The sequence below is a fragment of the Rhineura floridana genome, chromosome 1 (assembly GCF_030035675.1).
Source record: "Rhineura floridana isolate rRhiFlo1 chromosome 1, rRhiFlo1.hap2, whole genome shotgun sequence".
Lineage (NCBI taxonomy): Eukaryota > Metazoa > Chordata > Lepidosauria > Squamata > Rhineuridae > Rhineura > Rhineura floridana.
The window spans coordinates 305512390-305532929 of NC_084480.1; the positions used below are offsets into that span (position 1 = coordinate 305512390).

A 20540-nucleotide genomic window follows, 5' to 3' on the forward strand; every position below is an offset into this window, starting at 1 on the left:
TTTCTCTGTCTTGGGGGTGGGGTGGGTGGGGACACCCACCGGTCAGCATCGACATCACAGGAGCCTTCACATGAAAGACAGGCTCCAAATCCCTGGCTTTGAGAATGTGAAACGCTCTTGCAGTACAGTTCACTTTCCGAGGGTGGAAGGCGTGGTTGGAGGCACATTGTAGGGGAAGGGTTCTTGCCCTCGGGAATGCACCCAGCAAGAAATATGAAGGGGTTGTCCAGTCAGATGCTTCCTGGTAGTGTCATACCTTCATAACATTTGCTGCTGCTTCCAAATATATTTGTTTTCAGTATGTTCATACCCTGCTCTTTCTCCAAAATAGGAGCATAGATCGTCTTATGGCACTTCCGTGGAATCGATCTTTTCATCGTGGCAGCACCTATTCTCTGGAACTCCTTTCCTTTTGATAATAGGCAGGCACCTTCATTGTACTGTTTCTGATGCCTGCTGAAAACTTTTTTGTTTAGATAAACCTACCCAATCATCTATCATTTTTCAATGTATGTTGATTTTATCGGTATTTTCTTAGGAATGTTTTATATTGATTTATGTAAACAGCTCTGAGGCTTTTTAAAAATTAAGTGGTATATAAATCATGTTAAAATGAAATAAATAAATAAATGCAAGATAGCATACAATATGATACAGGGGTCGCCAACTTTTTTTGTCTGCACATTTGCAAATTGGTACCAGGTGGCGCAGAGTGGTAAGCGGTGGTAACGCAGCCGAAGCTCTGCTCCTGGCCAGAGTTCGATTCCAACGGAAGGAGGAAGTTGAATCTCCGGTAAAAGGGGTCGAGGTCCACTCAGCCTTCCATCCATCCGTGGTTGGTAAAATGAGTATCCGGCATATGCTGGGGGGTAAGGAAAGGCCGGGAAAGGAACTGGCAATCCCACCCCATATATATGGTCTGCCTAGTAAACGTCGCAAGACGTCACCCTACGAGTCGGAAACGACTTGCACTATAAGTGCGGGAACACCTACCGTTTTACATACCACAACCAAGCACACAGTACAAAGTGTCCCATTGCCTACAGCCGAATGCTTCTTTCAAGCTTTCTTTCTGTTTTCAGTAGGAGGGGGGGATCCTGTGGGTGCTAGGGAAGGCCTCTACGGGCACATGTGCACCTGTGGGTGCCACATTGGAGACCCCAGCAATATAGCAAAGAGACAGTCATATGTAGTATAAAATGTAGAATAAAAGCAGAATAAACTGACACCTATTCTAAAAACGACAACACTAAAACCTAAACTTCCAATCAGCATCAACATCATCAGGTTCCAGAGAGGGTGTTGGAACGGTGGTGTTAATTCAGGTTTGTTTGATGTTTTAAAATTCAGAATTCTGCACTGAGTGACTGTGTTTTGCATCCTGTTAAATAATGGGTTACGGTTAGGGTTAGAAAAAATCAACTCATTTGAAATGAGTTGGAGGAGAGCTTTACTGCAAAAAAGACAAATAATTGGGTATTAGAACAAATTAAACCAGAACTGTCACTAGAAGCTAAAATGATGAAACTGAGGTTATCATACTTTGGACACATCATGAGAAGACAGGATTCACTAGAAAAGACAATACTGCTGGGAAAAACAGAAGGGAGTAGAAAAAGAGGAAGGCCAAACAAGAGATGGATTGATTCCATAAAGGAAGCCACAGACCTGAACTTACAAGATCTGAACAGGGTGGTTCATGACGGATGCTCTTGGAGGTCGCTGATTCATAGGGTCACCATAAGTCTTAGTTGACTTGAAGGCACATAACAAAAATATTTTTTTAAACAAAGGAAATATATAAACATATGATTTATTTAGCTAAACAATTTGCAAATACTAATGTCCACTGCCTGCTAGAAATCCTGCTGGGTTGTACTTCTTCCTTCCCTCCCCACTTTTCACAATTTCACCAAACTTTGCCCATTGGAGGATATCTTTGCAATCATAAGGGTGCATTTAAAATAACAAGGACCAGGGGGTAGTTCTTTGGAAAGCATGGCAAACTTGACAAAGCCTTCCTGGAGAACATTGCTTGTCAAAATTAAATAACTCTGACTCCATAAAAAATAAAAAGAGAGGTGTTTTTTTTAAGTTCTCACTTTTTAAAAAGAAAATGCTAAATTCTAAAAATCTGTTTTGAAAGAAAGTGACTTTTTTGAGTTTTGAATTTAATAATGAAATACCTGTTAAGGTCTATATTTACAGTGTCTGTAGGCTGAACCATGGTCCTCTATCAAATCAAATCCATTGAGTAAAAGACTGTAAAAGAGATTTTGAAGGGGAGGGGGGATGTCTGAGTTGAGGTTAATCATTGCAAATGCTGCAGTGAGTCATGCATTGTATTTATGATTGTGAGCTTCCTGCTGGGCAGAAGGGCTAGCAAGTCATCAGTGGACCTAGAATCCTGGATATGCAGTCCTGCTTCTCTCCTGGATCATCCACTAAGTTCATGTGAATAATATTGTGTGCCTGTTTTATATCCTCCAACTGTCTGGGCTCTGCAGATGTTCAGTTTTCAAATTATGAATATTTATGACTGTACCAACTAAACAGCATAGACATTTGCTTTCCATCTCTTGTAGAAAGACTGTTTTGCCCAGTAATTACTATGTCTTACTTCTGGCAAGTTCTGAATACTTTACAGCCTGATCCTCTGCATGTTAACTCAGAAGTTGGTCCTACTTTATTCGGTGGGACTTATTGAAAGTGTACATAGGGTTATAGCCTTAGGCTTCAGATAAATGATTGTGCTTAGTATACTTGCATATGTGGATGGATGGATGACTGCCTTCATGTCGATTCCGACTTATGGCGACCCTATGAATAGGGTTTTCATGGTAAGTGGTTTTCATAGGAGGTTTACCATTGCCTTCATCTGAGGCTGAGAGGCAGTGGGCTTCATTGCTGTGTGGGGATTCGAACCCTGGTCTCCCAGGTCGTAATCCAACACCTTAACCACTACACCACACTGGCTCTCACTTGCATATGTAGAGAGTCAAAAGGCAATCTGTCTTTTGTCTCAAAAATGATACACTTCTGCAAGCAGTGGTTCCCAAAACCTTCTCCCCATGGACCACTTGAAAATTGCTGATGGTTTTGGTGGCAACTTAATGATTTTTCTACCTGTTGTAATTGTAATGCACTGTACTAGATGCTATATGATTTTTAATTGTATTTTTATTGCTTTTATTTCTTACGTTGTATTTTATTGTATTAGAATTTGAACTCTGGAATGCAAATTGCAATTCAATGGAAGAAGTAAAAGAAGCATAAAAAATACAATAAAATCAATATGAATGTTTAATGCAGGTGTGCCATAGGCCACCGGAATGAAACTCGTGGACTGGGAACCCCAGCTGCAAAGTGTATTGTCAGCATTACCAAAAGTTTAAGATATGCTCCTAGGTGGTACCAAGGCTCTTAGTTGCAAACCAGCGGGTTTTAATGTGTTATAAGTGACCAGTTTGTGTGGATGCCTTTTCAGGAAGTATTTGAAAATGGGAAACTTAGTTTGAATTAATTATTTGTTGTTTGTTTATTAAGTTTGGAGGTTATAAATCATCCCTCCCTGGGTGTTGCTGGAACATCATGCAAAATCAGAAGTGTAGTTGTATTGTGCTTTGCAGCAAGGTGCAGATATACCTTGAAGCTGTATGAAATGTGTGGCCCATTTTGACCCAACCAGGGTGGAGATGTTTGCAAAACAAAGAAACAGAAATAGAAAGTTAAGGGGATCCCCCTGACCCACCAAAATGTGTTGAAATGTCGTGTTTAATTTCCTGCGTTGTTGAGGATTTGGACTTTGATTACAAAAGATTTGCTGCAGCCTATGAATGATTAATCCATCTGTGTGTAGTCAGGACACATGGGATGGGCCAAGCTCTGTAGAGAAGATGCTGCTCCTGTCAGGGGCTCTTCTTCCTCTGTTACCTTTGTGTGGTCTGTGCCCATACGGCAGCTTACCGTTTAGCCAGTCGTGGACCACGTTAATCCCAGTCAGTACAGCCAGTGGACAGAGATGATGGGAGTAACAGGCAGATCCACACTATACATTTAAAGCACATCTAATGCACATTTAAGGCACATGACTTCCCCCAAAGTATTCTGGGAGCTGTAGTTTTCCCCTCACAGAGCTGCAACTTCCCAGCTCCCTTAACAAACTACTTTTCCCATGATTCTTTGGGGGAAGTCATGTGCTTTAAATATATGACGTGGACTAGGAACATACTGACCTGCCTGTGCTTTAAGATCAGCAGATGACATCCTCCTGGTGACTCCCTGGATGAGGTACATGGTATTAAGGGCTCAGAAAAGGGCTTTTTCAGTGGGGGCTCCTTGTATATGGAACTGCCTCCCTGGCTGAGGTGCATCTGGCCTCATGTCTTCATAGCTTCAGGCAGTTGGTCAAGATGCATCATTTTTGACGACATTTGGAGGAGGAGAGACCTAATTATTGCTGCTGGTGCGGTAAGTAACTGTCATTCAATTATTTGTTGCAATGTGTGTTTTAAAAGATTGTCTTTTGTTTCCAATGGATTTTATGTATGTTTTTTATTTACGAGTTTTTATTTTAAACAGTCCTATGATCTGGCCAAAGGGCAATATATAAATCAAATTGGTAAATAAATAACATCTGGAAAGCCACAGGCCTGCTCCCCATCCCTGCTGAATGGGGAGCAAATTGTATTGTGGAGGAGCATTCAGGGGTGCCACCCCCACTCCCGCGGCACAGCCTAAAATGGTACAGTCCAGGCACAAGTTTGCCATCTTAGTGAGAACTAAGTAAGAGTCTGGGCAGAAGCTCACACTTCCCTTAGCTTTGGTAACCACTTTGTGCGGATCTTAATACACCACAATTCTCTTATCCTGCTGTTGCATGTGCTAAGGCAGCCAGTTCTCTTGGGTTTCATAGCTCTGGACTTAATTTATCAGAATTTAGAGAGTAGGGACACCTTGCAAACACAGCTTGGGGGTCTCTTCTTGGAGTTCAAAAGTTCTTTTCTGTTTGCTGTGTGGCATTAATGAGGCTGCCCATTTGAAGAGAGAGCTCTTGGCAGCTCTAAGGCCTGCAGTGAAAGAAGCCAGGGGTGTAGCAGCTCCTGTCTGTAGAGTGGAGTGCATTCTTCAGCTTTTGATGCGCTCTCTGCTATGTCTTTTGATGTGGGCAGGAGGGAATGGCGTTGGTTTTGTATCATATAATTTTTTTAAATGCAAAAGATGTCTATATTGCATCCTCACACAATGCAGTCTGATCTTACCTATCCCAGTTTCCGTGAAACGTCTCTTCCCCCCCCTCAGGCGAAAGAAACTCAGACTACTTTTAACTTCTGGCATTCACAGCTCCTGCCAGTCCATCTTGGTGGTGATGCAGTCACACCTCTCATTGAGGGAGGGCCAGACGCCTCCACGCATTGAAAGAATGCAAAGAAAGGGTTGCAGTGCCACCCAGCCTAGCTCCATCCTCCCTGCCGGCCATGCTGTTTGCACGCTTAACACATGGTAGAAGGGGCTCTATGTCCATGCTGACATTCACACATTGGCATCCTCTGTGGGTGTGCGGGAGCTCTTTGAGTGCGCATCCGTACACCTGTGGTGCCCCTTCTTGTGCATGCTTAAATGCATGGGCAGCGGGGAGGATATGGTAGCCAATGTGGCCCTGAAACTCCTTTAGGCATTCATTCAACATATATATGGGGCTGTCTAAAGCCACCCATGTCAAATTCTAGAACAGGTCAGGAAGGGGCGTAGCTTAGTGATGACACTCATGAGTTGCCTGTCTTTGCCTGACATTCCCAGGTACAGCAGGGATAACGAACCTGTGGCCCTCTAGATACTGTTGGACTACACTTCCCGCATTTCTGACCATGGGCCATGCTGGGTGAAGGGACTGAAGGGAGTTGGAGTTGTTGAACAACTGGCAGGCACTGCTTTGGCTATCCTGATCAGTTGATTGAACATTGCAATTCTACTGCCCACCACCCACCGTTTCGTTACCCTTGATTTCCTTACTTGAATTTCTCCCAAGTCATCTGTGTTACCGAGAAGGTAACCCAGCCCTGGAAAACAAAGGCGAAAACAGCAAAAGCCACTGCTTCATAGATAAGAGGCATCTATAGCACTGTTCTTCACCATATCTGTAATGGAGACAGGGAACATAGGAAGCCGCCTTATACTGACCCAGACCTTTGGTCCATGTCGCTCCGTATTGTCTGACCGGCAGTGGCCCTCCAGGGTTTCTGGCAGTAGTCTCTCCTAGCCCTACCTGGAGATGCCGGGGTTTGAACCTGGGACCTTCTGCATGCAAGGCAGATGCTCTGCTACTGAGCTATGGCCCTTCCCCTGTTCGCAAGCCCCAGGGGCCATTGGCCAATCTGACTTGTCAGGAACATTCTTTTCTCCCCTTGCAGAATGTGGCAAGTCTCGCTTGTTCCTTCTGGAGTCATGTGAGTTTCTTTGCCGAGCTGCATTTCTGGGATGGCCAACCTTGCTCCCTGCTTTTTTTTTTTTTTTTTTTTTTTTTGCATAGGCGCTGCGGTTTGAATGCTTTGAGCTAATGAGTTTGGAATGTTTGGCGGCAGAAAGAGGAACACAGCAACCCTCAGGCCTGTTTCCATCACGGGCATTACTGTGCCATGACATGAGAGATCCGAGTACCTTTACCTGGTTCTTCCACCTTTACCCTTTTTGTTTGTTTGTCCTGTTGCTTTAAGAATCTCCCCACCACATCTGCCCACTTCCATATTCCACAAACACATTTCTGCAAGTTGGGGTTACGCTTTCTTATGTTTTCAGCCCAAGGACTGTGTTTTCTTCTGGACAACCTTCTGAGGGCTGTGTCTGGTGGTGGGTGGGGCCAGAAGCCAACGTGGGTGGAGTGACTAACGTCACTTTTACCTCTTGTGCGGTAGGCCACTCTGTGCACACTCTCATGCACCCCGTTCTGTTCTCCATCCAGGTAAGCAAGAAGCATTATCAGCATTCAGTGGCACTAATCAGCCAGGCAAAGCACTTAACGGAGGTTGCAAAGCGGGACTGGTAAGGGATGTGGCCTAGGGAGACTTCCAAGGGACAGAAAGAGTGTTCTGAATGGCCACATTTGGCCCTGAGGTTCCTTTCCCCTGCCTAAATTTGAATGCGGTAAAATGTTTGTTGGAATTGCAAAGAAAACAAGGCAGTGATGGGCTTCACAACTCTGCATCCCAGTTCTGTTCCAGTTTACAAGTGCTGCTGCATGGAGATTATTCTGACTTGTCACAGTCAAGTCGGTTTTTAGTCCTGAGTATAGAGTAGAATCAGGTCTATAGAGACTGCAGATGATCCGTGTAAACATGCATGGCATTTTAATTGTATTGAATACCAAACTTTTCCTCCAAAGAGGTCTTCCTCCAGTGTTTTTCCCTGCAGCAACCCTGTGAGGTGGGTTATGTTGAGAGAGAGGTGCTGGCCTGAGTTTCATGGCCAAGGGGTTTTTTGAAGCAGGGTCTCCCTTCATAGTCAAACACTCCAACAGAAGGAGAAAAAAAAAAGAACGTCTTCTATGTGTATTCCCGCAGGCTGTAGTCCAAAATTCTCTCTGATTGGTGGAAGTACTCCCTCTGGCTAGAGTCCTCTGACCTCTTTTCCCTCCTCCTGTTTTTTGGCTTCATTGTGTTTGCTCCTTCTCCCTCCCTCCCTCCCTCTGGAATGCAAATTATAATACTATAAATTACAGCATAGAAATAAAAGAAGCCATAAGCGCACAGTAAAAATCCAGATGAATGTTTAATGCAGGCGTGCTGTGGAGCACAATTTAAGAACGGCTGGTATAGGGATAGGGCATGTGGGAAGGCAGCAAGAGCAAAGTGAGAAGGAGCCAGGCCAGGGGGCAATGGGCATCAGCGGTGGGACCCTGGGTGGGGAATGGGCCTCTGCAAGTGCCTTGTGATGCCAACCCCTGGTGCCAGTTCTGAATTGCATCTCCATTTTGAAAGCTTTTTGGTTGGCTCTCTCTGCTTCAAAGGTTCTGCATGGACAGTGAAACCAACACTGTGTCTTCTTAGGTGCTTTGCCTTTTGTCCCACCACCTCTTGTAAGCCAAAGGATGCGGGATCAGGCTTTTCAAATGGAAGTGGCTGCTTTCTGCTTGCTTCTCCGGGAGCAATCGGTATCTCACACGAGGGATAAGTTTGCTTTCACATGATGATGGTGATGATGGTGAATATCCCTGGCGGTGGGTATTGATTGCTCCTGGGGAAAGGGGCAGAGTTCACGTGGTGGAACACGTGCTTTGAGTTTAGAAAGCGCCTGGTCAATTCCAGCTCGAAGAGGCTTGGGCACCTGGGCTAAGAACCAGTCCTGCCTGACCTTGCTGGACAGAGTAGCAGAGTGTAATGAAGGTAAACAGACTGCATGAAACAGCTTCGTATGTGTCCATCCCAGGAAACAAGTAGCACGCAGAGGTTTTTCTCCTTGAGACCCCAAAGAGCCTCTGCCATTAGCTTGGAGAAACCCAGTGTCCAGATGTTGTTGACTACCACTCCTATCACTCCTGACCATTGCCGATGCTGGCTTGGGCTGATGGGAGTTAATAGTCCAAATAATGCAGTTTTGACTATATAAGGATTCACTCTTGGGCAGCGGTTTTGTGATTAGGATTAATGTATGCCCCACCTTTTCTCCAAGGAGTTCAAGGTTGTGTTCTTTCCCCTCCTTTTGTCCTCACAACAACCCGGTAGGGTAGGGTAGGCTAGGCTGAGAGAGAGATTTAGAGGACAGTCACCCAATGAGCTTTCTGGCAGAATTGAGTTGGAGTTGGATCCTGAGTTTCTCCATTCCTCATCTGACTCCTTAACCATTTACCATGCTGGCTTTCACAAAAAGGCAGCTTCTATGTCACTTTCTCTGTATTTCTCAGTCGCGATTGTGAAAGGGCTTGCTTACTGAAGAGATTGAGTCAAAGCAGACATTTGCTTTCAGTGGCTGGCAAAAGCCCAGAAGATTCATTGCACTAATCGGGTGTAACGTCCATATTTCAGCCTAGAGTCACAAAGGTGTCATCTTATTATTGGCTTTTAACTGCCGAGATCATTCTGTTCCCAGGGCCTGTGAATCGGCACGGCAAACACACACACACGTATATATTTAAAAGGCAATATAGCTATTTCACAGAAAGCAAAGGTTTGTGTTTATTAAATGAAGTGGAGTCTCTCTTATCGCCCTGATAGGGAATGGCGCCTTCCTTTCGCCCTTCAGAAAACCCTTGATCAAAGAGACCGGCGGAAGGTTACCTGAGGCTGGCATGACTCAACTCTCTGTGATAAACTCTGGCCATTGCCCAGGAAGATACAGAAGAGTGTGGTTGTGTGTGTTGAGCGTACATAACAGAAAGAGGTGAAGGCCTAGGACGCTTCTTCTGCAGCCCCTCCTCCTGATATGCTCGGCACAATCCAGAGTTTTTCGACTGCGGTGAAGCCTCTGCAGAGCACACTGCTCATCAGCATAGATATTAGGCCTGCAAATGACATGAGCCAACCAGGGTCAGAGATAGAGGGAGAAATTCAGTTGCAGTCTGGACTTTGAGCTCTTTTCCAGGGTATATAGTCGTGATTTGTAATCTGCCACGAAGGGAAAAAAACGAAAGAGAGACAAGGGGGTGTAGTGGTTAAAGCAGCCTTCTCCATGCTGGCAGAGGCTGATGGGAGTTGTAGTCCAATACCTTTGAAGGGCACCAGATTGAGGAGTGGGGGCTTGGTTAGACAAGGGCTGTGGAGACCCAGGTTCATGTCCCTACTCTGCCATGAAGCTCACTGGGTTGACCCAGTCATCATTCAGCCTAACCTACCTTACAGGGTTGTTGTGAGCATAAAAGATGTGGCAGGAGAACCACGTACGATGCCTTGAGTTCACTGGAGGAAAGGCAGGATGTTAATAAATCTATAATGTAAAAATATGTACTCATGGAAGATGCTACCCACAGCATCTCTGTGTGCCTTTTTTGGGAAGAAGCAAGGTTGAATCAGTCTGTCTCCACTGGAGTCAGGTAATTCTATCCCCACCTCTGTATTAGATGTAATTTGAATATTGAAGCATTCCCAATAGAACGGCATTACTCGCTTTCAGGCCAGGATGTCTGTTGTTTCCCTGTATAAATCAGTGTCCTGCCTTCCTCCTGATCAAGGCACTTCCAGAATACTCATGCAGAGACACAAGGGGAGATTACTCCCACATAGTCTAAAATAGACTAAAATAAACCTCTTCAAGTGTGGAAATAAAATATTCTTCTAGTCTTATTTCAGAAGCAACAAAGAATTAAACACAGCACATGGGAAATCTGTGTGCATTCTGTATCTAGAAGCATCTAATTCGTATAGTTTTTTTTCCAAGTAAAATCTACAACTTAAATGTTTTAAGTTAATTAAATTAACATAACTTCACATATTTGGTGCAGTTTGTTCTAGCCATAACTGAAGAACAAAAAGCATCTCAAGGCACAGTAGCTTTATCTCTCAAACCCTATTAATCACTGCTTGGCTTCTCGAATATTGTCATACCCACATACCATCACCATAAGGGCTAGAAACTTGTTAATAAAAAGTAAGCTAGCTGACATCCTCACTGAACTCTGTGCCTGATATTAACATCACTCACAAATGCTGTATAGGCAGTTTACACCAAGTCCAAAAACACCAAGACTGATAACAGTAGTGTTGATTCCTGAAACGATTATGTTTGGCTGTATGCATGTAGTAATTTACTTACTTTAGTTTCACCAGAGCACAGCATATTGCTCAGCGAAAAGCAATTCATACATTCAAGATTAGACATTTCTCACACATGCAAAGCCATTTTCAAAATTTGTCATTGGAACTTTTTTAAACTGGATTTCTTCTTGGGAAACCCAACAACTCAACTGACAATGTAAACCTAAACCCAGACTTCTTGAGAAAGCTGAAAATTAAACTTTTTTCTTGTCCCCCCCTTCTCAGAATTGTGCATTTGTCATTAGTTGAAAAACGTCCCTGATCATATGCAGAAGGCCTCCTCCTTAACCACTGAGCAAACACACACCAGCTTCAAACATGCAAGATTAGGAGGAAGTGGTTCTAAGTCCTTGGGTGTGACAAGCACTTTTCACCATAGCATCTCTTATTTTAGAGAGTAAACACTAGGTCAGGTGTGGCTAACCTGTGGCTATCCAGAAGATGTTGGACTCCAATTCTCATCATTCCCAGCCAGCATGGCCAGTGGTCAGCAACGACAGGAGCTGTAATCCGACAGGTTAGCCACCCTTGTCTGAGATTCATAAGTGCCTTGGATATTATCGTGCACCAGGACAATATCACATATTCCAAACAGAGGGAAATGGTCCTCTCTTCCCCACTCCAACCCAATCCAACCAAAGCAGAATTCCTTCCCACCCCAAATTAGGTTTGGAAGGCCGTAGCTCAGTTGCAGAGCATCTGCTTTGCATGCAGGTCCTGTCCCTGGTATCTCCAGGTAGGACTGGAATGTCCCCTGTCTGACACCCTGGAGAACAACTGCCAGTCAGTGTAGACAATACTGAGCCAGATGGACCCATGGTCTGTCTCCTTATAAGACAGCTTCTTATGCTCCTAGATCCTTTAGTGTGAGAGCAAAAGGTATCTACCAAACATTGTGTTCCCTCAAGCACGTGTCTCTACCACTTGATTTCCCCCTTCCTCTTTACGGCACATCTGCTCTCCTGTATGCTATGCTTAGACTTAAGTGTAATTCTGACGGGTGGGGCTAGAAAGGTCCAATCTGGGTTCATAAATAAAAAGACGAGCCAATAGCTTATTGATAAAGCACATATTCTCGTATAAAACCTCCAGTTTCAGTGTTGGAGTTAGTATGACTCTGTATTAACAGCTGTTGGGAATCAGAAGTGAGGAAGAGTGCTAGTGAACGCAGGCCTTGCTTGCGGGGTTCCCAGTAGCATCTAGTCATCCGCTGTGAAAACAAGCTGCAGGACTAGATGGGCCTTTGGCCTGATCAGAGCTCTGCTAATGATCTTCAGAAAGGATCTCTTGCAGGAGGTGATGGGGAAACCTCTGGAGAGTCACTGCCAGTGAAGAACACTGACTCAGATGGACAAATAGTCTGACCTGGTCTTAGGCAGCATCCCAAGGATTGTGTTGCCTTGTTATCCAGGTAGAGGAGGGCTCTCATTGACATCAGGACCGGTTGCATGAGACTGGGAAGATGGTTGCTGATCTCTTAAGGAGTGAGAGTGGAACCGTCTCAGAACCCAAGTGTGCCAGAGTAAGTGGAAAGAAAAAGCACACGATCCCTCTCTCCCCTCACTTTCTTTTTTTCTAAATTCATCTTCAGATGTCAAAAAGGCAAAGAGAACTCTGGCACGTTAGAGGCAGATTTATCACAGCATGAATTCCCAAACACAAGAGCCCACTTCATAATAGCTTTTTAGCTGCAGCAGACTAACAGCACCTGCTATTCTGGAATCTTGTCAGATGTCGTTTTCTTGTGGTAAAGCTGCGAAAGCACCAAAACAGTTTCCTTCATAGTACTGCATGCAAACTCTGAATTTTCTTTAAGGTGGAGGGTGCATTGTGTGTGTATGATTACAGAGGTCCCCATCTCAAGGTAAACTAACCTTGTTACATGCAAATTTCTCTTGGCATAAATTAGACAGGCAGCAAGAGAGATCAGACAGCTGTAAGAGTATCCAAGTAAAATTGAGAAGGCAGTCTCCCTACCACAAAGACAGCTAACTTCACTTACCTGGAAGGAAGCCCCGCTGCATTCAGTAAGTATTCTGAGTGGACATGTTTAGGATTGCACTGAAAGTCTTTATCCCCAGTGTCTTCTGAGGTTAACCATTGCAAAAGAACACCAATGTTGCCAAAGCAGCTGGAATTTGCTCATCTTTTAAAGCCTTTCTGATTCTTCTGATTGCCACTCTGAATTGCAGCCCAGGCATCTTGTATCCTGTCGGAAACGACATTTCCAGCTTAGATCCCGCCTCGTCTTCCAAGCTCCCATCCCTGCCTGGCTTCTTTTTGGCCATTGTTGCCATTCAGCCTGCTTCCTGTCCCTTTTTTTTAGCTGCGCTTCATGTTTCTAATCATGTGAGAACACCAGGAGGATCCCGCTGGATCAGGTTGGCCACAGTGTCCAACCAAACGCTTTAAGCTTGCAAGCAGGATCAGGGTGCAACAGCACTCTTCCCACTTACGCTGCCCGGCAGCTGGTATCCAGAAGCATATTTTAGTTTGAAACACTGAAACTCAAAATCAATTATTGTAAGGCGACATTGGTTTTGTGTCGGGGAATGCTTGTAAGAAACATAAACTGAAACATGTTGCTTGCACAAGTATTCAACCCCTGTGCTGTGGAAGCTCCCAGTTTACACAGATGAAATAAATTGCCTTGTCGAGGACACAGGTACCTTACCATTGGCCTCCACCTGTGAACCATTAAAGTTGCTGTCACATTGTCAGGATAAAACCCCCACCGTTGAAGGATCGTTGGTCAGGCTGTGGATCTGAAGGAAAGTGAAGACCAAGGAGCATTCCGCAGAAGTGAGAGACAATGTAATACAAATGCATAGATTAGGAAAAGGGTACAAAATAATACCCAAGTGTTTGGATATCCGAGTGAGCACAGCTGGATCAATAATCAGGAAGTGGAAGCTGTATCACACCACCCAGGCACTGCCAAGAAAAGGCTGTCCCTCAAAACTCAGCGCTCGAACAAGAAGGAGCCTTGTGAGAGAATCCACAGAGAGGCCAACAATCACTTGGAAGGAGCTACAGAGTTCAGTGGCTGGCAGTGGATTAATGTTGCACCAGTCAACCATACCAAGAACTCTGGATAACACTGGCCTGTATGGGAGGGTGGCAAGAAAGAAGCCGTTACTCAGAAAGTACCATCTGAAAGCACATCTGGAGTTTGCCAGAAAGCATGAAAGTGCTTTAGCTGCGATGTGGGAAAAGGTTTTGTGGTCAGATGAGACCAATATAGAACTTTTTGGCCGAAACTCAAAGCACTATGTGAGGTGCGAACCTAACACTGCCCATGCTTCAAGGCACACCATCCCTACAATGAAGTATGGTGGTGGCAGCATCATGCTGCAGGGATGCTTCTCATCAGCAGGGACTGGACATCTTGTTAAAATTGAAGGAAGAATGGATGGAGCAAACTACAGGGAAATACTGCAAGAGAACCTGCTTTAGTCCCCTAAAAAACTGAAGCTTGGTAGGAAATTCACTTTTCAGCAGGACAATGATCCCAAGCACAAGGCCGAAAGCAACACTAGAGTGGCTCAAGAACAAAAAGGTGAATGTCCTACAGTGGTCTAGTCAGAGTCTTGATCTCAATCCCATTAAGAATCTGTGGCACTATTTGAAAGTTTAGGTCCACAAGCGACGTCCAACCAACCTGAAAGACCTGGAGCGAATCTGCCAAGAAGAATGGGCCAAAATCCCTCCGACACTGTGTGCGAAGCTGGTACATGCCTACCACAAAAGACTTAAAGCTGTTATTGCAGCGAAAGGTGGCTCTACCAAATATTAATGGGGGGGGTTGAATATTTGTTCAAGCAACATGTTTCAGTTTTTTATGTTTCTTACAAACATTTCCCAACATAAAACCAATGTCACCTTACAATAATTGATTTTGAATTTCAGTGTTTCAAAATAAAATATCATACAGAACGAAATTACAATGTACCATTCAGTAATATGAGCATTGGTCAGGGGACTGATTACTTTTGCAAGGCACTGTATGCTAGACTAAATGCATAGTCTCCCCCTTGGTACCCTGGCCTTCATCTTCCTCCTCATTCCTGTGCTCCTTCCGCCTGGATTGAGTTTTAGATTGCCAGTCACTGGGCACAAGGATCTTGTCTTTTTTTACTGTTAGTTTGCCATGTGCCACTCACGTTGATGCCAATGTGCAAATGCATTAGTCAATAACAATCTTTTTTTAAAGATGTTTTAAAGTGTTCTTCTTTGCTGTCCTGGGCTACTTCTGGGAGGAAGGGCGGGATATAAATTCAGTAAATAAATAATAAACAATTAGCACTTTTTGATACTGGGGTAGAATGGTAGGCAGACTTCCATATAGAAGAAGCATGATGTGGGAAGCATTGCCAGAAAGATTGGGTTAGAATGTCAGACTAGGATCGTAGAGACCAGGGTTCAAATCCCCACTCAGCCATGAAGCTCATGATTGATTGATTTGATTTATATCCTGCCCTTGCTCCCAGTAGATGACCTTGGGCCTGTCACTGCCTCTCAGTCTGAACTACCTCACATGGTTATTGTGTGGATTAAATGAGGAGGGGGAGAACCATGTATGTTACCATGAACGCCATGGAGAAAAAGTTGGAATATAAATGCAATAAAAGATTGGCACCTCTGGTTTGTGAGCAACTACAGCTGTGGCTTTTCCACTGCTGACTAGGTGGGAGTGGCTTGCTGTTGTAGGTCCGTACCTTTCCTGGATCTGGATTTTTAAACTGTTGTGTACATGCAGTTGCAGACAAAGCACTCTCTCTTTGAAAGACGCAGAAGGCATTGTCTAGTTCATGCTGATTGAGGCTGATGGGAATTGTAGGCCATATCATCTGGAGGGTGATAGGCTGGGGAAGGCTGCTCTAGTGTTGTGTAGCGTAAAAGCTAAGAGTGTGTGATGTGAAGTGGGAAATCCCCTGCTTTGAATCTTGCTTTAGCTATGACTTATCAGGGCAGTTTCTTGGCAAGTCGTTCATCTCTTGCCTTCGGTGCCCTGTTTGCAATATGGGGATAATGCTGACCTGCTTAACAGGGTTGCTTTAAAGATTACCGAGATAAAGTATGTGACCCATTTTGAACAGACGCATAGTACTGGTGTTAGTCACAGATAAGACAGTTTTGAACTTGCACTCTGCTATTACCAGTGTTCTTTTATACCTTCTGAATCAGCCATGCCCTCGAACAAAAGCTAATCTTGGATTTTTATAATTTATTAAGCTTGGGGAGGGGTTGAGGATTCGGGGAGGGTCCTCAACGACCATGGAGGGTGGGGAACGGTAAAGAGGGAATGGCCAAAAAGTGAGCAGTGAGCAAGGATTACATTTCCCTCAGGTATGGCCAGCCCCAAACCCGAGTGTTGTAGTGCTCTGGGGAAGTGGTGGGGAGGTTTAGGGGCTGTTGTGCAGGAGGTGCTCATCCAGTCCCCAGCCACAGGAGTGCAGTTCCTTGCACTGCATCAAAGAGTTCAGGGCTGGATGGAAACATTGTGCAGCCAGCCTCTATTAAGGGCATGAGTATCCCACCACCACCTTGGATAGGAGGAAGAGGAAACCAAGGAAACAGGGTGGATCATAGCTCTTCCAGGCTACTCGGTTCTAGTCCCCCTCCCAAGAAATCCAGCCAATGTTCCTTGCCTACTGAACATGCTCAGTCCTCACTGAGCTGTTTTAGGGTCTTCCCCCACCACCTGACATTTTTTCTCCCTAAAGATTTTTTTTGTACTTGCAAACCTTTTGGTTTTCCTCAAGCATGCTGACACCTTCCTCTCGTGTGTGCGTAGTGCCATTTTTGCTCCATAAGGATTCGCACTCTGAGAATGAGCTTGCTGTTAGTATCATGGAGGCGATGAGTCTCCCCCTCCCCCCAAAAATACTGTTACATATTACAGTACCGAGAACTTTTACTGTTCTTGCCTTCTCTACCAAAAAATGAGCTTGCAGGTCAGCGGCAGCCAACATGGTGCCCTCCCGATGTTGTCAGACAATGTCCAGGGATGATGGAAGCTGTAGTCCAGCAACATCTGGAGAGCACCATGTTGGCTATTCTGGCTGTAAGTCGTTCAAAGCTAAGGGGCTGTGGTCTGCCCAAAGCCATGGGGTGACCATCAGGGTTGAAAAAGGCTCTGAACCTGCCCTTCTGTGTCGGGTGCCCCATAGTGGCTCAGCTGTAGTCAGTGGCGGTGGTAGCTCCATGTCAGTGGGGCAATGGAATCTGTTCCAGGTTGTATTCTGAAATTTCAAGGAGCTGTCCAAGGTGCTGAAGCACCTCTGGAGCTGATTCCACTGCCCCACTGACATGGAGCCACCAGCCACCGCTGGCTGTAGTGTCAGCTGTTTTGAGGAAGGAGCCATCATTCCATTGAGCAAAGGCTGTAAGGTGTTCTCCAGAGCCAGAGATGCCTGTTCTCTGCCCTGCCCCTCTGCTTTGAAAATAATAACTCTAATCTCAAGGTTTATGTGCTGGTGCTGCAGGGGAACCCGAGATAGTCTCTGTTTATGTATATTCATCTCCTCTGGAGGTGTCCCCTTGCTCTGCTCAAGCCTGCTTTGCTTTCATGATAATTACACATCAAGACTTGCTCACTTGCTCATCTGCCTTGGATGCCTGCCATCCTTGCCCTTGCTGGATGGTGGAATGCTGGGAATGCAAAATGTAGCTTTTTGGGCCCTGGAAAAGCTTGAGCCCAGCAGTTAAGAGGTAGGACTGCTCTCCCTTCTTCCTTGGTCAGCATCCAGGCAAAAGCCCGGCTTTTATCACCCCTTGGGGGGAGAGGATGGGTGGTTTCTAAAAACTGGAACTGTACTATTTTCCAGATGTAGCCTTCCAGGGAAAAAAGCGGACTTTCGACTTTATTGTTCCCCCATTGGCTGCAAATGGTGTGCACTTGCTTGGTAGAGGCAGGTTACTGGGTCTGCTGGATGAATCCAGATCTGCTGCCATGAATCACTTTGGATTTTAGGTTGTGTCTACATAAACAGGAGTGTGAGAAGCAGCACCTTCTGTCTCGTCTCTCCTTCCTCTCCTCCCAGAGGCACAGTTCACAGACGTGCCCTTTCTGGATGGATCCCTCTGCAAGAACCTAAGAACTTGAGAAGCTGCCTTAATGCTGAGACAGACCATTGGTCCAGCCAGCTTGATAGGGTCTGGGAGCACCTCTCCAGGGCTTGGGAGAGGAGTCTTTCCCAGCCGTATCTGACAAGCGAGTGACAGAACACACACACACACACACAGACGGTGTTTGAACTTAGTCAGACTTACTTCTCAGTAGACTTGCATAGGGGTGTGCTGTAAAAGGTCCAGAACTTCAAATCTGGTATGCTACAGCAACATCATGCGATCCAGTTTCCGCGTAAGAGCTGGGTACTGAATTTATACGCAGATCTCACACTTCACCTGCTTACTATCCAGATTTGAAAGTCAAAATACAGTCATAGGGCCATAGCTGAGTGGTAGAGCGCTTGCCTTGCACGTGGAAGGTCCCGAGTTCAATCCCCGGTATCTCTAGTTGGGCTGGGAGAGAACCCCCAGAGAGCCACTGCTAAAGCTTATAAGGCAGTTTTCTGTGTTCCTATGCTTAATAAGTACAACTGGCAGGGGAGACGCATTGTTGAGTATGGATTCAGTACACAAGAGCAACCTTGACATAGTGGGGAAAGCAGTATTGTGCCTATTCAAAGTGTGCGTCTCCCGATTGTGCAACCCCTTACAGTTAACCGTGCCATGTTGGCAGAGATCTGAAGCAAGCGGCGTGAGCCCACGCCGGAGATACCTGCAGGCACAAACAGTTCAGTTGAACAATTTGCTCCAGATGGCTTCAGTCTGGAAATGGCCATCCCACAACACTTCTCTGTCAGGAAATCCAAATGCATGTCAGTACTGTAGCATTAAATAGGGATTGTTTAGACTGAGATTATGAGAGACCTGGGCTGGAACCTTGTTTGCTGTCTTTATTTCCTCCGCCCCTGTGAATCCTGGAAATGTAGTTCTGTGAGGAGAGGTAGACAGACCTCTTAAAAGATAATTCTGGTCACCCTCACCAAACTGAACACCCGGAATTCTTTGGTGGGGTGCCGTGACAAATCTGGTATAAAACTGAAATGAGTTATTAGTGTAGACCACCAGTCTTCATTTGGGTGGTCCGTGGAGTGTTTGTGGATGTGTGGTTGGAGACGGCACATGTTGCCTTAAATATATTGATTTTTAATTGTACTTTTATTCCTTCTTTAATTTTTTGTGTTATATTTTGTTGCATTACAGTTTGAATTATGTGGAATTACTATGGCTACAGCAGGGAGAAAAATCACAAAGTGGTCCACCAAGACCCTCAGCAATTTTCAAGTGGTCTGAGGGGAGAAAAAAAGTTGGGGAACTACTGATTTAGGATCATGAGCGCCATTCCCCCCCCCAACACACACACGGGGATTCATTTGGCTCCCCATGTCACGAAAGAATATGTGAGGGGGCGCATGCAGGCTAGCCCCGCCTGCTACCTCCACTGGCAGGTGCAGCGAGCACTTCTCTCCACCATTGATGCTTGCGATACTGACATCCCCACATGCTCAGCCAGTGTGAGAACTGGCTCTACGTCAAGAGGGACCCTGGCCCAACCAGGATCCCCTGGCATAGAGGACTGTGAGGTGTGTACACCAGTGTATCTGTAGAGCCTCTTCACACATGGCCAAAATACATGGACCAGGGGTGGTGGTGGTCGCTGCACCTGTCTGCAGACTGTGGCTGCAGCTCACGTCAAGGGTAGGGGACGGTAGTTTTGCAACCCGCTTCACACCTTCTTTCAGTACGTAAGGTCATCTGAGCACCACCACCCCATCTTGCACACATGCATGAACACCAGCCGATGTGAGAATATGCAAGCTCTCCTCACGTCATTCTTTGTATACCTGGAGGAAACTGCTCTAGAGAATGAAACAGTGGGATCTGGAGGGCCTGTATTTTGTTAAAGCATCCTCACATGCAACCAGTTAAGAAACAGGGGCACAAGCTCCTCTCTCTCTCTGCGTATTCTTGTTTATTTCCCCATTTCAATCCTTCTGAGAAGTTAAAACCACATTAAAGGGCTATGAAAGCCAGAGTAACTGTTTATGCGACCAAGGCCGTGGGTGCATATTTTGGGCTTTTGGTGAGGTGAATTTCCTTAATATCCTTTAAGTGTTTACGTGGCCAACAAATCATAGTAGAAAATATATACAAGAGAGATCACATCTGAATTTTATGAAAACTGAAGCTGAGCTGGAGGATTCTAATTGTTTCTATGACAGCCTTTTCAAATGCTTCTTCATCTTGTATCACTTCAGATGAAAGGATTAACTACAGGGCACAGCTAACAATTACTCCTAATTATGTGTATAGCAATAGCGTGCTTGCCTACACCAGGACTGATTTGCAAGGCAAAACTTTGGTGAGTCTTTTATATTTCCTGTCTACCAGGATATCTGCCAGTGTAAAATTGCAGGTTGAAGATGAGGGCTGAGAAGGTTACTTGAAGGCAACAAGATACAAGATTGGCCGGTTCCAGAGGCTTCCTGCTGCATGCCAGTTGCCAAGTCCTCAACACCAGGGATCTGGCCTATGGCAGCTCGTGTCTATATGCATGTGTGCAGTGTGTAAATATATAAACTGTCTCTACACACATATACACACACGCTATATTTTATTTATTTATTTAATAAATAGTAATGAATCACCTTTTACATGTGTGCCAAGATGATTTAAAACATATAATAAAAACAGCAAAAAATAGTTTTAAAAAGAGTACAAAATATA

The 20540-nt window shown here is 45.1% G+C and overlaps 1 long non-coding RNA gene across 6 annotated transcripts in view; it reads left to right on the plus strand.

Annotated features, from left to right (window-relative positions):
• LOC133375157 (uncharacterized) overlaps positions 1-20286 on the plus strand; it is a 104266-nt gene extending 83980 nt beyond the window's left edge. For 3 of the 6 annotated variants that reach the window (XR_009760083.1, XR_009760081.1, XR_009760079.1), the window contains one exon: positions 332-626. This is a non-coding gene — a long non-coding RNA (uncharacterized LOC133375157). Of the gene's footprint in view, positions 1-331; positions 632-20204 lie in introns of those variants that run through there. The other 3 variants (XR_009760082.1, XR_009760080.1, XR_009760084.1) reach the window with 3 other exon arrangements.
• Positions 20287-20540: the final 254 nt, after the last annotated feature.